The sequence below is a fragment of the Odocoileus virginianus genome, chromosome 22 (genome assembly GCF_023699985.2).
Source record: "Odocoileus virginianus isolate 20LAN1187 ecotype Illinois chromosome 22, Ovbor_1.2, whole genome shotgun sequence".
In the NCBI taxonomy this organism is placed as follows: Eukaryota; Metazoa; Chordata; class Mammalia; order Artiodactyla; family Cervidae; genus Odocoileus; species Odocoileus virginianus.
In genome coordinates this window covers 2,656,655-2,670,630 of record NC_069695.1, presented here as the reverse complement: position 1 = coordinate 2,670,630, position 13,976 = coordinate 2,656,655, and positions in this window count along the sequence as shown.

Here is a 13,976-nt window from a genome sequence, read left to right as displayed (position 1 = left end):
TTCTGACACCAATATCACAATCCATAAAAAAAATATTGGGAAATTGAGTTTTATTAAAATTAAAAATTCCTTTGTTTTAAAGGATATCACCACACACCACAGACTGGGATACAGTGCAAACCATTTTCTATTTATTTATTTATTTATGATAACATATTATATATATTCTTTAATCTATATATATATATGTATATACTTGAAATGTATATATTATTGAAATCTCTCAAAACTCAACAATAGAAAGACAAATAACCCAACTAAAAAATGGACAAAAGCGTTGACTAGACATTGAACTAAATAAAATACACAAATGGCTAATAAGCACATGAAAGGATGCTCAGCACCATTAATTGTTAAGGGAATACAAATGAAGAGCATAATGAGATACCACTACATAACCCGGTAGGATGGCTGTAATAAAAGAGACAGACAATACCAAATACATTCACATGGATCTGAAAAAACTGAAATGCTGATATACTGCCGGTGTCACAGCCACTTTGGAAAACAGTTTGGCAGTTTCTTAAGTCATATCATACCCTACCATACGACCGAGCAATTCCACTCCTAGAGATCTACCTATAAGAAATGAAAACACATATCCAAACAAAAACCTGTATGCCAAAAAGTGGAGACAGTCCAAGTGGCAGCCAACCAGTGAATGGATAAAACAAATTATAGTACATCTGTCCATACAATTGAATACTATTCAACAGTAAAAACAAAAGGACTCAGATACATGCTGCAACTTGGAAGAAATGCAAAAACATTATGCTAAGTAAAGAACTAGATGCAGGGGCTTCCCTGGTGGACCAGTGGTTAAGAATCCACCTGCCAATGCTGGGGACACGGGTTTGATCCCTGATCTGGACAGATGCCACATGCCTGGGGGCAGCTAAGCCCTGGGTCCCAAGACTGTGCCCGTGTTCTAAAGCCTGTGCTATGCAACAAGGGAAGCTACCACAGGGAGAAGCCCACACACTGCAACTGGAGTGGCCCCCAGTCACCATGATTAGAGAAAGCTCGAGCAGTAACAAAGCCCCAGTACAGCCAAAAATCAGTAAACAGATAAATCTAAAAGTTAGGTGCAAAAGACTATATAATGAACTGTGCCATTTATATAATGAAATGTCCAGAAGAGACAAATTTATATAGAGAAAAAAGATGTCAGCAGTTACCTCGGGCCTGGGGTGAGAGGGAAGATGAGCTGCAAATGGACACAATGGAACTTTAGGGAAATGATGAAATGCTCTGAAACCGGATGGCGGTAAATGGCTGCACAACTGTCAATATATTAAACATGGTTGAGTCATACACTAGCATTCAGAGAATTGTATTTTATGTAAACTATATTTCAGTAAAGCTTTTAAAAATGTATAAGAAAACAGGTAATGTCTCCCTTGTTTATCCTTTAAAATTATTTTTGATTTGAATTTTATACTCTTTCCAGAATACTGAGATATAATTTGTATAAAGTTCACAAATCTTTTCTCTCATCCTGCAGGTTGCCTTTCCATGGTTTCCTTAGCTGTGCAAAAGTCTTTTAGTTTGACATAATCTCACTTGTGTATTTTTGCTTTTGTTGCTTGTGATTTTGGTGTCATATTCAAGGTATCATTGTCAAGATCAATGTCAAGAAGCTTTTCCCCTCTGTTTTCTTCTAGGAGTTTTATGGTTTCAGATGTTATTTACATTCAAATCTTTAATCCATTTGAGTTACTTTTTGTGTACGGTGAAAGTTAAGTGTCCAGTTTCATTCTTTTGCAGGTGGATATCCAGTTTCTAAGTGCTATTTATAGAAGAGACTTTCCTCATTGTGTGATCTTGGCACCTACTTATAAAAATTTAGTTGACACTTTACATGCAGTTTTACTTCTGGGCTCTCTATTCTGTTCAGTTGGTCTCTGTTTTTATGACAGTACAATAATGCGTTGATTACTACTACTTTATGATAGAATTTGAAATCAGGAAGTATAATGCCTCCAGCTTTGTTCTTCTTTCTCAAGTTCACTGTGGCTGTTCAGGGTTTTCTATGATTCCCACATGAATTTTAGGGTTATTTTTTCTGTTTGCGTAAAAAAAAAACCTTTGCAATTTTTACAGAGATTACATCGAAATTGTAGATTGCTTTAGGTAAGTATGGACATCTCAACAATGTTAATTGTTCTAATCCATGAATACTGGATATCTTTCCATTTATTTGTGTCTCCTTTAATTTCACCCATGTTGTATATTTCTCATGGTGCAAGTCTTTCACCCCCTCAGTTAAGTTTATTCCTAAGTATTTTATTCTCTTTGGTGCTATTGTAAATGGGACTATTTCTCAATTTCCTTTTCACATAGTACCTTGTTTGGTGTGTAAAACTGACATTTGTAGGTCGATTTTGTATCCAGAAACTTCACTGAATTCATTTATTCTAACAGCTGTTTTGTGGAGTCTTTAGGGTTTTCTACATAGAAGATCTTGTCATCTGCACACAGACATAATTTGTGCATGTGTGTGTGTAACTTTTCATATTATATTGGAATACAGTTGATTAACAATGTGATAGTTTCAGGTGTGGAGCAAAGTGACTCAGTTATACATTAACATGTATCTATTCTTTTTCAAATTCTTTTCCCATTTAGCTTATTACTCAACATCGAGCAGGGTTGCGTCTCTGTTCTGTACGGTTGGTCCTTGTTGGCTATCCATTTTAAATATAGCAGTGTGTACAGGTCAGTCCCCATCTCCCTAACTGTCCCTTCCCCCAATCCTTCCCCTCTGGTAAAAACAGAGATAATTTTACTCCTCCTTTCCAATTTGGATGTCTTTTAACTGACCTTCATAGTGACGAACACCATAGAACCAATTTGGTAAACCTGTGACTTTGAATGGTTATGTTGGATTTCAGTTCCCATGAGCCCAAGAGGTAGACACCCGGTGAATAAATCCTCCCGAACATGATATTCCTCGTGACAGATATCCAGGGAGCCAAAGGTCTGAGGCAAGAATTATCACCAGCCACCTCGTGTGACACTTGCTCAACTGACGGTGTCATGATGCTGCTCTCTAACGTAACAAGACACCACACGAGACCATCCTCCCACAAATGTGAAGGTGGCGGGGGGCACCGTGTGTGCCCCCAGGAGCTCTGCAAAGGGCAGCGCTCCTGCACTTCCATACCCCGTGCTGCCTGCTGGTCAGGTAGCCTCCAAGACTTTAATGCCCCAAATTCTGCATTCATAACATTCATTTTTTAAAAATTTTATTTATTTTTGACTGTGTTAGGTCTTGGTTGCTGCACAGGCTTTTTCTCTGGTTGCAGGGCCTGGGCTTCTCATTGCGGGGGCTTCTCTTATTGCAGGGCACAGGCTCTAGGGCGCTCCCGCTTCAGCGGTTGTGGCTCGTGGGCCCAGTGGCTGCAGCTCCTGGTCTCCAGAGCCCAGACTCAATAGCTGTGGTGCAGGGGCTTCGTTGTTCCACAGCATGTGGGATCTTCCCAGATCGGGGTTGAAGCTGTGTCTCCTGCATTGGCAGGTGGGATTCTTTCCCACTGAGCCATCAAGGAAGCCCAATAACATTCATTCTAAAACACGGAAAAGCTAATCTGATCTTAAGTCAGGGTTTTGGCAAAATATGATGATTCCTGTTCCCATTATTTCGTTTTATGGTTATGCCATCAATTAAGAGTCCAATGGATTCTACCTAATTGATAAATAGCAAGAAAATTGTAAGTTCCTTTTTGTGTTCAGTCGCTCAGTCGTGTCGGATGCTTTGCAACCCCATGGACTGCAGCACGCCAGGCATCCCTGCCCTTCACTATTTCCCAGAGTTTGCTCAAATTCATGTCCAATGAGTCAGTGATGCCACCCAACCATCTCATCCTCTGTCACCCCCTTCTCCTTTTGCCTTCAATCTTTCCCAGCATAAGAGTCTTTTCCAATGAGTCAGCTCTTCTCATCAGGTGGCCAAAATATTGGAGCCTCAGCTTCAGCACCAGTCCTTCCAACGAGGGTTGATCTCCTTTAGGATAGACTGGTTTGATCTCCTTGCTCTTCAAGGGACTCTCAAGAGTCTTCTCCAGCACCACAGTTCAAAAACATCAATTCTTCGGCATTCAGCCTTCTTTATGGTCCAATTCTCATATCTATACGTGACTACTGGGAAAACCATAGTTTTGACTATATAGCCAAAGTGAGGTCTCTGCTTTTTAATACACTGTCTAGGTTTGTCATAACTTTTCTTCCAAGGTAAGTTCCTTACCTGGAGCAAAACTCCGCAAAGGCGGTATCGCCCCCAGCTCAAAGCTTTCTGAAGCCCAGTCTACCCGCCGCTGCCTCTCTCACTTTCCTGAACTTCAGAGTCCTCCTGCACAAACTCCACGCAGTGAGATCCCTCTCTTGGTGTAAAAGGTTTCTGTGGCTGAGTTTTCAAGCATGTCTTCACTGCCTCCATGAGAGGGTTTGTACCCACATCCCTTGAAAACATGGCTCTTCTTTCTGTTTATTTTCTCATAAGTTGTACAGACCTATCTTCCTGAAGTCAGAAAGAGAACCTCATACTAGGGTGAAAAATATCATCTCCACCTGCAGATGTCTCTACCTGTGATCATGATAGTAAAACAACCAGTTAGCATGTGTGTGTGTTACCCAAGCATTCTCCACATTCACTTACTTTATGAGTGTTCACTGGAGCCCATTTATTTCTGGCCAACTCCCCGCACCCCCTAGTGTGGGACTATGGCAACAGCCTACGAACCGCCTCTTGCAGGTCAGCCACCCTCACCGCCACTTCCCAGCACCCCAGCTGCCCCCGAGGCTGCCAGCAGACAGCCATGGGACCAAACTTCTAGAAACACTGTTGCTGTTTTTCACATCTCCGTTGCTTAAAAGTCTTCTAGAATTCCCCATCATTAATTTGCTGCTGTTGTTGTTTACTTGCTAAGTCCTGTCCATCGCTTCTGCGACCCCACGGACTGTAGCCCGCCAGGTCCCTCTGTCCATGCAATGTTCTCCAGGCAAGGATACTGGAGTGGGTTGCCATTTCCTTCTCCAGAGGATCTCCCTGACCCAGGGATTGAACCCAAGTCTCGTGCATTGACAGGCGGCTTCTTTACCACTGAGCCACCAGGAAAACCGCCTCCCCCCACTGCCCCCGCATTAATGGAATAAAGCTAAAACCTCTCAGCCTGACGTTCCTGAGTCTTCTCTTGTCCTGTGATGAAAGATGACCTAGAAGCCAATTCTGCGGGAAATGTAGGTCTTGTTTCAGGATTATTCTGCTCCTGTGTAGGCAGGATGCCTGTGTTATCTTCAAACATTCAAGCTGCCCAGGTTCCTCGACTTTGTCCGTTTCAGCCATACTTCAGCTTTATCAACTGATAATGGGTGTGGATCAGAGCTTAATCGATGACACAAACTATCCGTGGCATGTATCATCAGCAGTTCGCAGTCCTCCCAAGGCGAATGTATTTTATACCGCCGTGAAGCTGGACCACCCAAGAGCTCCCTCCCAGGACCAAAATACTTTGACCCTTCGGTGGAAATGCTTCCCTGGACTCTGGTCCTCCCCCGTTGGCCCATCTCTTTATTTTCCCTCAAACACATTCTATTATCATCTCTCCCACTGTAGCCTTGCTGACACCTTCCTTCCACCTCCTCCCAACCTTCCTCCTTCTCCCTTCTCTAAACTCAGGATATGTCATTCATTTGTTTTGAAATTTTGAATTCCTCGAATTCTTTTTTTTTTTTTTATTTCGGGCATGCTGGATCTTCACTGCATCACGGGCTTTCCGCTAGTTGCAGTGAGTGGGGGCTACTCTCTAGTTGCGGTGCGCGGGCTTCCCACTGCAGCGGCTTCTCTTGCTGTGAGCCGGGCTCCAGGGTGTGCAGGCTCTTGCTGTGAGCCCGGGCTCCAGGATGTGCAGGCTCTTGCTGTGAGCATGGCTCCATGGTGCAGGCTCCGTAGCTGCGGCTCTGGGCTCTAGAGCACAGGCTCAACAGTGGCGGCTCCTGGGCTTAGCTGCTCTGCAGCGTGTGGGATCTTCCCGGACCAGGGATCGAACCTGTGTCTCCTGTGTTGACAGGCAGATTCTTTACCAGTGAGACATCAGGGAAGCCCCTCGAATTGTTAAAGTTGGTGGTGATGGTGAAAGTTTGTTTTTAGCAAATACTGGGCAAGAAGACAGTCTGCTGAATTCTCTTCTTGTTTTAAGATTTCTTTTTTTTTTTTTAAGTTACCTAAATCTTTCATACACTTGGAATTTGTTTTAGTGTAATGCATGAATCAAGGAAACAGTTTTTCCCATTTGTCTCAGCACCTATTTATTCAAAATTTCCCCAGTGATTCAAAACATGATCTTCATTATAATTTAAGTTCTCATCTATCTGGGGTCTCTTTTTATGGTTCTATATTCTGTTCTACTGATCTGCCTAGCCATGCAATGATATGAAACCATTTTAGTACTTATGGCTTTTTAAATCCACTTTGATATTTGCTAGAGCTGGTCTTTTCTCACTATGCTTGTTTTTCAAAAACTTCCAGATTATTATCTGTTTAGTTTTCCATATGAACTTTATAATCATTTTGTCTGGTCCCCTTCCACCAAACTGCTGTTGCTAACATTATCAGACTTGAATTTCAAAACTGATTCTGGCTACAGTGTGAAGAACAAGGGTACATGAGGGAAGACCCGTGTGAAATGCTATCACACAACTTCACAAGAGAAGTGAGGGCCACCTGGACTAGGAGGGTGACAGCAGAGATGGAAAGAAGATAGGATCAAGTGATATGGAAAAGTTAAAACTGGCAGGACTTGGTGACAAATGTGATTTGATCATTTAGGAAGAGGTAGGTGGTTTAGGTGGTGTTCTAGTCTTGCCTGGACAACCCTGGGATTTAGTCCACGTCTGTAGAGACCCAATCTGGATCAATCCAAGGATGCAATGTTAGTTTTGGGGTTACCCTGAAAAGCAGGGTGCTTTTGGAAAAGACTCGGAGTTCTTTGTAAAGAGATATCATGGGTTCAGACAAGATGCCCCAAAGTGAATTTCCTCCGGGCCTGTATCAGGTATCAGGAATGCTAAACCAGCTTCTGGAACATTTCACGGGCTGCGGGACTGTACCCATGACCTCAAACCTCGTGGCTCTAAATGGCAATAGCGTATTCTGAGACATTCCATCACATCATGTTTGGGGGCTGCGGAGCCAACCTGTGGTTAGCAAAGCAAAAAAAAATACTTTAGAAGTTTTCCTTTCTTCAGTTCCTCAAAAAGTGGTATTACCGTAGTCTCCACTCCTAGGTATATTATACCCAAAAGAATTACAAATGAGAACACAAAGAGATCCTTATATACCCATGTTCATAGCAGCATTATTCACAACAGCCCAAAGCTGGAAACAGCTCAAATGTCCATCATCAGATGAATGGACAAACAAAGGTGCCAAATCCATACAATGGTCTATGAAGCAGCCTTTGAAAGGAAGGAAATTCTGACACATGCTACAACACGGAGGATCCGAGGAAGCACCATGGTGAAATAAACCAGAAACAAACGGACAAATATCTGATTCCATTATGTAAAGTACCCAGAATAGGCAAATTCACAGAAACAGAAAGTAGAATAGAGGTTACCAATGGGCTGGAGGAAAGGGAAAATGGGGAGTTATTATTAAAGGGATATAGAGTCTGTCTGGGATGATGAAAAGATTCAGGGAATAAGTAGTGGTGATGGTTGTACATTGACAACTTAATGTCACTTAATTGTACAGTTGTTGCTGTCGTTTCATGTTAAGTCATGTCCAATTCTTTGTGACCCCAGGCTCCTCTGTCCATGGGATTTTCCAGGCAAGGATACTAGAGAGGGTTGCCATTTCCTTCTCCAGGGGATCTTCCCAACCCAGGGATTGAATCCACATCTCCTTCCTTGGCAGGCGGGTTCTTTACTGCTGAGCCATCAGGGGAGCCCTAATTGGACAATTAAAAGTGGCTAAAATGGTAAAAATTTTTATGTGTATTTTACCATATTTGAAATGGATAGAAAAAAAATCACAGGAACTAACATAATATGGTAGGTCAATTATACTTTAAAAACAAACAAACAAGCAAACAAACTCATAGAAAAAAGAGATTAGATCTGTGGATACCAGTAGTAGGGAAGAGAGGGAAGAGAAACTGAAGGAAAGCCGTCAAAGGGTAGGAACTTCCAGTTATAAGATAAATAAGTACTAGGAATATAGTGTACAACATGATTAATGTAATTAACACTGCTGCATGTTACATACAAAAGTTGTTGAGAGTAAATCCTAAGAATTCTTCTCATGCAGAAATTTTTTTTTCTATTTCTTTAATTTTCTATCTCTGTGTGATGATGATTGTTCACTGAACTTATACTGATAACCATTTCATGATGTATATAAGTCAAATCATTGTGCTGCACACCTTAAACTCATATAATTTAGAATAGAAAGTCTTAAATTATATCTCAATAAACCTGAAAGGAAGAATGATACACTTTATGTTACATGTATTTTACCAAACTAAAAATGAATGTATTTTTTAAATATATATTTCCTTCTCTTATGAAAGAATGTGCTATAACAGAGGGGCCTCCCCTCACCCCTAGGACAAATTCTGACCACGTAATTACAGTTATATGTCGTATTAGCTCTCAGAGACCCAGGTTTTGCAAAGTAGGCAGCACACTCTCTCACTCAAAACAATGCAAAATATTTTGGGAAACAAACTATATTGCCTGCATCTCCGGAAATCCCCTCCCAAGTGGCTAACCACAAAGGGAGGAAACATAACTCGATGAAACCAAAAGTTCACAGTCAAAACTTAGAGCCCCTATTACTTGGTTCTGTTCTAGAGCAAGGCAGTGCAGACGTGCACTTGGGAACGATGTGACTGCTTGCAGCAGTTAAGCTTGCTCTGCCCTGCTCTTTGTGCCATCATGTGGGCATAAGCTTCTTTCCAAATGTATTTTGAAGCAAATAGGTCTAAGGCATTCGATTAAACAGAAGCTATTTAAAACTCACTTGGCAGATCACCTGAAAACTCAGTTAACAGAATTAGGCAGTGTCCTTTGAAGAGCTCTGAAGACAGCTGGGGATGAAACTGTATTACTGTTGGTCGAACTGATACTACAAATAACCGCTGAGCTAGATTACCAAGTTGCCAATGCTACTTCCATGCAAAAAAGGAGAATGTATATACATATATATATTCCAGAGGACACCCTAAGAGAAATCTACAATAAAATGCAGGAGCATATAGACACGAGAACAGGGACGTCCCTAGTGATCCAGTGGTTGAGAATCCACCTTTCAACGCAGACACAGGTTCGATCCTTGATTGGGGAACTAAGACTCCACAAGCCACGGGGCAATCAGAGAGCCTGTGTACTGCAACTAGAGAGAACCTGCTCACTGCCCCCAAAGACCCACCACAGCCAAAATCATCATCATGATAAAATGAATAAACAAACATCTCTAATCCTCGCAATGACTGTACAAGACGTTCTTCCCATTTAAATAAATAAATAAATGCAAGAACAACCTATCCATTGAGTGAAGAGAACCATGCTTCCCAGAAGAAAAGAAAGGATAATTGATTAATGCTTTATAAATAAGCAGATGGAAATTATTTATAGTGATAAAATTCTTGGGGAAAATTCTACACAAACGAATTTTTCTAACCACCTAGTCATTAGGATATCAAAGAGTGTGCAAAGCTCCAAGTGTTGGCTCAATGACAGTAAATGACAGGTAGGAATAAAGGGAAATGCTTCTCAAGGGAGGAAGGTAATAAGCCTTCCAAGTCATTGCTATATATCATGAAGATATGTGAGCATTTACATCTGCAAGTTTATGGATATCGATGAGTTTGGGGAAATACCAAGTTAAGGAAGATAAATGTAACAGGATGGTAAAGTGAAATTTTCAACTGGGGCCCCTGAAATCGACTTTAAGCTCTAAAGAGGTACAAGAATACTTAATAAAGGATTTATAAAGTAGATGATGTAATTTTAGAAAGAACCACTACACACCTATTAGAATGACCATAAACTGGAACGTAGACAACACTAAGTGCTGGCCAGGTTGTGGGCCAACAGGAACTCTCATTCACTGCTGTCTCAGTGTTAGTCGTTCAGTCATGTCTGACCCTTTGCAAACCCCTAGACTGTAGCCCACCAGGCCCCTCTGTCCAAGGAACTTTCCAGGCAAGAACACAGGAGTGGGTTGCCACCTCCTACTCCAATGGATCTTTCCGACCCAGGGATTGAACCCACATCTCTTTCATCTCTTGTGCTGGCAGGAGGATTCTTTTAACACTGCACCACTCGGGAAGCCCGTATGTCATTGAACAGTTGTCTAAATCTGTAGGATGAATGTATAACATCCAGAGGGAATTTTTTAAGGTAAACTGTGAACTTTGGGATAATGATGATGTGGCAGTATATGTTCATCAATTCTACTAAATGTATCATTTTAATGAGTGATGTTGATAACGGGGGAAGCTATATACATGTAGGTACAAGGGGTATATGGTGGTACATTTGAGATTCAACAGATGCAAAAAAAAAAAAAAGCCCTCAGATAAGGAACTTTCCTTATCTGGCTAAAAGCAATAACTTCTGGGAAATAAATCTCCCATAAATTCCTCTTCAGGGTGGATCTACCCCCAACAAGGGAGAAGCCAAATAAAACCTAACCCAACTCCCTTCTCCAGGGAAGGAACAAAGAAGTGGTTGCCAGGGATGAGGGTGGAGCAGGTAAACAGGTGGAGCACAGATTTTTCAGGGCAGTGAAAACACTGTGTATTATAATGATGGCTGTGTCACTCTGTGTCTGTGTGTGTGTGTGTGTGTGTGTGTGTGCACGCCTGAAGAACAAGAAAGGCCACTCATACCTGCATAAACAAGCATTGTCGCAAACTTTCTCATCTCTTTTCCTAAAACCCATTTGTCTTTCCAAAGAAGCCTATTCGTTTGTTCTTCCCATAAGAAGACTCTTTTCCACTAAATTAGGTATATAATTCTTTAACACTAACCATTTAAGAGGCCAGCTATTTCCTTTGACGGTTCCCATGTGCGTACGAAACAAACGTTTTCTCCCGCTCATTTGTTGCTTACCAGTATCATTCACAGGCCCCTGGTGCAGCATATAAGAGGGTAGGAGGAAAGTTTTTCTCCTTTCCGTCACGGCAAAAAGGGAAAAATCTGTCCGCTCAGCCAATGCAGTGAAGGAAAGGTGAGTGTGAGCTGGGCCTCGGGAAAAACCACGACCATGATGAGAGTGCCGCTTTCTCTGTCTCTCATTTCTGCTCCTGGCAGGGCCACTCTCTCCCTCTGTGGACCGGTGGGGACGCGGCCAGCGGAGGCCTCAGACTCACACCTCACAGGCTTGCCCACTGAGAGAGCCGGAGACCCTCTTCATCAAGTCGAAGGTCAGAAATCCCCAGGACTAGGCTTCCCTGGTGGCCCAGCGGTAAAGAATCCGCCCGCCAATGCAGGGGACATGGGTTCCACCCCTTGTCCAGGATGATCCCACAGGCCTCGGAGCAAGTAAGCCCAAGCACCACGACTGCTGAGCCCGGGAGCCAAAGCGACTGAGCCCAGAGGCTCCGGAGCCCGAGCCCGTGCTCCACGGCGAGAGAGGCCACGGCAGCGAGAAGCCCTCGCCCCTCACCCGGAGAGTAGCCCCCCTCTCCACAGCCAGGGAAAAGCCCTCACAGCAGCGAAGACTCAGCACGTCCAGTAAATAAATAGATAAAATTACTTTTTAAAAACAGAAAGAAATCCCCAGGACTTGAAGCATCTATGGCTGCTCGGTCGCTTCAGTCACTTCTGACTCTTTGCAACCCCATGCACTATAGCCCTCCAGGCTCCTCTGTCCATGAAATTCTCCAGGCAGGAATACTGGCATGGGTTGCCATTTCCTTCTTCATAAAGCAACTATACTCCAATTAAAAAATAAATAAAAAGTCCCCAGGACTGGCCAGTATTGGGGATCACACCTAGCTCCAGCCAATCATTAGGTAAATTAAGAAAGCAGATTGGTAAGAAACTGGGGGCTCCCATTGAACCATGTGCTGAAAAGCAATATTTCTGAGAAGAGAGTGCCACTCCAGGCAGACAGCAGTCCTTCCAAACAGCATGGTGAAGACCTCAGAAACACAGTCAGGCCACCTAGATGGCTCCCTCGGCCTCCTGAATCCCCATTCCTCGGGCAGCCTGAGGACCTGGGCTTCTCGCCTAACACTGGGCTGGCAGGAGTCGATGAGGAGCAGCAGAATCCTGCCCTGGACCACAGCCAGTCGTCTGGAGCCTTTTTCAGCTTGTCAGTGCTCATCTCCCGGAGGGCTGAACCCTTCTCCCTTCTGCGTCGCTCTCTTCAGACCACTTCTGGACAGCGTCAATCAGCCCATGAGATGCCCGCGTCTCTCCCCTACTTCTCCAACATTTATCCCCACTCTGTACTCCCTCGACTCAGTGCCACTTGTCTTTGAAACCCAGACCCCAAATAAGCTGTGCCGCACTCCTCTTTGGAGTGGATCTTGGTCCAGGAAGCTGTCAATCAGCGGGAACGGGAAGGGGTGAAGACCAGCCCTTGCTCCCCCTCGCCTGCCCGCCACCAGCCCTGTCTGCATATCCCGCTTCTGCTGAACCCCACTCTCCGCTGTCACCCGTGAAGGTGCCTCTGCACTTGTGCAGGCTGCATGCCACGCCCTGCAAAGCTTTACAGAGATAAATTTAGACATAAAACAGGAAGTAATTCTCTGTGTTGCTGAGAATGATCTAAGAGAAGTTATTTCAAAGCTGAAGTGTGGGGGTTTGGTTCTCAGTGTGGATCCCATTCACCAGGAGGGCTTGTTAAGGTGACAGAACGGGGTCCATGCCTTGAGTCTTCTTCAGTAGGTTTGGCGTGGGGCCTGAGAATTTGCATTGCTAAAAAGCGGATGCTGTTGGGCCCAGGCCCACACTTTGAGAACTTCTACAGCAGAGGCTTAAGAAAAGAGAGAAACCCTCTCTAGGCTACAAGGCTCTCATGTGAAATTGAATCTATTGGCCAAAGTCAGCTAAGGTGCTCTTTAGGGCTGACTTCTCATGAATACCGTGTTAATCAGATGACCCCATATGTACTTCTTCAGGCTACTCTCATTTGCGGTTGTTGTTCGGTCGCTAAGTCGTGTCTGACTCTTAGTGACCCCACAGACGGCAGCACGCCAGGCTTTGCTGTCCTTCACATCTCCTGGAGTCTGCTCAAACTCATGTGCCTTGAATCGGTGATGCCATCCAACCATCTCATCCTCTGTCACCCCCTTCTCCTTTAGTATGAAATAATTATTGATTATCTTTACTAAGATATAAAAATTTCTAGGTGCCTCAGTGCTCCCAATCTATATACAGATAGTATCTGTATCTATATATATTTACTGAAGTTTTCTAATAAAATTCATGAGTTGCTCAGCGAAAAGCTTAAATTATAGAATTTTTAAAAGATTCTGTTGATGTGGACCATTATTAAAGTTTTTATTGAATTTGTTACAACATTGTTTCTGTTTTATGTTTTGATTTTCTGACCACGCGGCATGTGGGATCTTAGTTCCCCTAGCAGGGATTGAACCTGAGGTCCATTGGACCGCCTGGAAAGTTCCAGGGCAAAGGTCTCTTCATCGAGATACTCTTAACAGCCCTGGCTCTTTGCAATGCTGGCTAAATAGGTCAGCTCTGAGCCTCTCTTGGGGAGAGGGAGGAATCTAAGTGGGACCAGGGCTGGGCAGGGGGGGCTAGTGCCCATGTTAGAAGCTGGGGGGAGCCAGATGCCTAGAAGAATAAAAAGCCTTTCTCCCTTAGGAATGAGCCAAATAGTTGGACCTCTTTCTCCTGGACCCTCTGCCGGTTTGCTCTGTTCTCCTACTTTTAACATTCTGACTGTAAAGGGAAAGAGAAAGAATCAAGTGGCCTTGAAGAAGTTGGCCCTCTGACTC